This window comes from Lemur catta, chromosome 19 (assembly GCF_020740605.2).
Source record: "Lemur catta isolate mLemCat1 chromosome 19, mLemCat1.pri, whole genome shotgun sequence".
NCBI classification, from domain to species: Eukaryota; Metazoa; Chordata; class Mammalia; order Primates; family Lemuridae; genus Lemur; species Lemur catta.
This window is the reverse complement of record NC_059146.1, coordinates 6,928,481-6,932,098: the sequence shown is the minus strand read 5'-3', so window position 1 is coordinate 6,932,098 and position 3,618 is coordinate 6,928,481. Positions and strand designations below refer to the sequence as shown.

At 50.1% G+C, this 3,618-nt stretch overlaps 1 long non-coding RNA gene across 1 annotated transcript; it reads right to left on the bottom strand.

The window, feature by feature from the left end:
* Positions 1–695: 695 nt before the first annotated feature.
* LOC123624103 lies at positions 696–3,420 on the bottom strand. The gene is made up of 3 exons (XR_006730059.1): positions 3,289–3,420; positions 1,058–1,181; positions 696–841 (listed from the first exon to the last, which is right to left on the bottom strand). It is a non-coding gene; the product is annotated as an uncharacterized LOC123624103 (long non-coding RNA).
* Positions 3,421–3,618: the final 198 nt, after the last annotated feature.

Here is a 3,618-nt window from a genome sequence, read left to right as displayed (position 1 = left end):
GGTGGGAAGCACAAGAAAAAAGATGATTTGGTAACCTAGAAACATCTACTTTGCAGATTTCCCCAGAGTCTGGTAGGCAATTCTGTGTGCCACTCCACACTGTCAGTGTCGGTCTCCTTGGCATTCTGCCCCGTCATCAAGTTAGAATGCGAATGCCAAGGAGGAGTTGAAACCACTAATCACACTAATGTTTATGTAAATATGTAAATTCCAGATTGGAGAGTATGTCCCCCGCACTTCCACAGGTGCTTTAATTATGCAAAATTGTGTCATTAACTGCCACAGACAAGAGCAAGTTCATTATCTCTTGTGCCAAAGTCTTGCATGTTGACTATTCCAACTTTGGAAGACCTCTATTTCCAATCAGCGTCTGGCACTAATTCTAGTGCTTCTGACTTCATTTGTGATGAGGGTGGGAGGGCCGGGGTGGTAAAGGTGTTTACACTTTGAATAATCCCCAGCCCTTGGCGTGCAGCTCTGACATAGCTCTGCTCAATTATGAAAGACCACTTCCCCCAGTTCCTTCCTTCCGTTCAGAAAAAGCTTGGATCCCTTTGACACTCTCATGTTCCAAATACTCCCTAATCTGCCTGCAGCTTTTATGCTATGGTGGCTTTGATTAGGCTTTCTTCTATCAGGGCATTTGCATAAATAATCCCCCAGCCCCTCTTTTGTTAAGGGAGTTCTTGCCTGCTGCTTCTGGTCTCCAAGACAGCCCTCAGCCTTCACTGCCAGGAATTAAGACGCCTGTGAAATCCACCCTTGCGCTGCAAATGCCTTGCGAGAGAGTCCTTAGAAAACATTGACTTCTTTTCCTTTTTCAGCCATGAAACAGTAGTTACTGGAAAACAGTCATTCAGAACATGGCTATTAGTTAAGCATCTCTGCAGACAATAGCTGATGGGCAACAAAGAAGCTGAGAAAGAAAAGGCTTCATAATCCCTTATTTGTGACTCCCATGTGGTAGCTGCTACAAGTGACTTCTGCAAACAGGCAGCTGCTCCTGCCATTTACACTTAATCAGATAATCACAGGGCTGGGAGAGCCCTCAATTCACCCTTTCGTGTTAGCCACGGCCTGCGAGGCTTTCTGAAGTATGTTCCAAAATCCTCAAGCTGTGTTCTCGCACCCACACTTGGAAAAGTCAAAATACATTGGGGAGAGGAGACATCTACTCCTTCCTGGAACAGAGACAGAAAGACATGATTTTGTCACCCAATCCTCTATTTCTTTTGGACACATATTAACCCTAGTCCTCTACTACTGTATGAGACTGTTGTCATTATCCTCATTCCACACATGATGAAACTAAGGCTCAAAGAGGTTAAATCACTGGCTAGGAAGTGAGAGGGTGGGACTGAGGTTTCCTGGCATATAGAACGTGCGGTGCTAAAATCAGGACAGTTCTGGGAAAACCAGGAAAGTCGGTCACCCTAGCTTTGAACCAGGTCCAGACTATCTCCAAAACCTTTCCTCTGAACCCTAACACCACCCCAAATTGTTATCAGCCTGAGATTTGGTTCTAGGACAGATCCATTTCCCTCTGAGTCAGAGAACAAAGGCAGAGGTGTCAGCTCCATAAGATCAACCCTGGACATCACGCTCTCTTGCAGGTTATTCAGAACCCTCTGGAAAGACCAGTTCAGGAGCTGACTGTCCAGAGAGGTGAAAGGCAGAGGCACGAGTGTGCACCACCGTTTATGTGATAAGCCGCAGTAGCAGACATTCTGTAAGAGACCTGAAATTACACCCACAGCACTGCCAGGGCCTGCCCGGCTGCAGAAACCTCAGAGAGGGCCATGGAGGAGGCTGGATTTTGCTGAAATACACAGAACAGAATTGCATTGCATTAATTCATAATCTGACCACAGCATATTTTTGTCAAAAGCAGAAACCAGAACCTTTAGGCATATTTCAAGAATGGTCTACAGTTCTTTCCTCCCTCTCTCCTCCCCATCCTGAGGTTTTCTCTTTCACGATGTCTCCCCGGACAGCAGCGGACAGCCAGGCATGGAGCAAACACGTGGCTGAGGGTTGCAGCTGGTGCAGAGTCCTGCCGCCCACCTCCCACACCTCCCCCACCCGCGCCAGGTGCTGCCGTCTACTTGCTGGATCCTAGGAGGTCTGGGAGGTCCCGGGGGAGGGCCAGGTTGTGGGGGAGAGAACTGGGAGTGTGGAAGCGGAGTGTTTCCATGTTAGAACACCTGTGCATCGTGGCTTTCTCTCGGCCTTGAGTGAGGGACCCCCCCCCATTCACGTGCCCCTGCCCCTGCCCCGGGAGGGCAGGAGAGTAGAACAGAGAGGACCTCGGGGAGATCATCTAGCTTGACTTCCTCCCTACAGACGGGCAGCTGAGCCTGGAGGAGACGTGACCTCCTCTAAGTCACCCCATGAGTCCCCACAAGCCTTGGTGCCCTTGGGGTAGAGGAGGGAGGAAGAAAAGGGTCTGTAGCTTCGAATCAAAACTCCTCTCTCCCTTCAGCTGCTCTGTGATTTTAGCCCAAATAATTTTCAACCCTTTCTTTCTTCACTGTGTCAAGCATGAACTCTTTTTTTGGAGGGATCTTGTCTTTAAATTTTACATTTCTGTTAGCTCAATATTCCTTTCCTTTTCCTGTCTTCAAGTAAAATCATTCACAGAAATCAAGTGTCTTAACTGGACAGAACTCGGGGCACCCGAGCAGCGCCGTGGTTGGGAGCACGGACCGTGCAAGGACAGTGCCCGGCTGTAACGCCCAGTCGAGCAGGCTCTTTACCATGGGATTTTGTTTTTCTTTCCCCACCTCCCCACCCTCTGCTTTCTACAAGCTCAGGGCCCATCCCTGACATTTCAGTAGTGGGTGTGGGGACACTTTCCTCATGCCGTGAGCGAGGGGATTACGTCCAGGCTGGGTGGCCCCCACCTGCAGCATCTTCCCGTCACTCATGGAACTGGCAGCCTCTCGGGTGAGGTGCCAACCCCACCCCTCCTGAGAATGTCACCGTGCTGCTCCTTGGGCAGCTCCTGCCAGCAGCCGCGGAGCCCTGATGCCGGGGAGAGGAGCGAGGCTTTCACGGGTGAAGAAAGAGGCCTCCTCCCTCCCTCCTCCCACAGATGCGGTGATCACACCCCTTTACCAACGGCATTATCCGCCCCCAATAACATGAATGGGATCAGGAAGGAAAACGATGCTTGTGACCTCTTCATTCACTACACCCTGGATGAAACGAAATGGAGCGAGAAGAAACTGTGGTCCCTAAGTAGAAAAGCAAATGCAACACGAGCCACCCCAGATGGAACAGCCTTACCCAGGCACCTTCTGGAATGGGGCAGTGATGGGCCACAGCATCTGACTTCTGGTCACCAACTGACCCAGGACTGCACGAGGACCATAAACGGGTTAGGTAAGGTGATGGAATTCAAGCTTAGAATGAAGTACATGCAGTTCCCCGAAAGGATGACTTAATCATTACTATGTCTACAACCAATTACAAAGACTGCAGAGTGTGATTACGTTATAGCTTCCACTCCCTCCTCGCCAGGGAACTTGAGACACTGCTGGGTGGAGCCAAGGGAACGTCTGCATCGTGGGCCAGGTGGCAGTCTCTTCTTTGTCCAGGTTCTCTGCCACCTGCTGA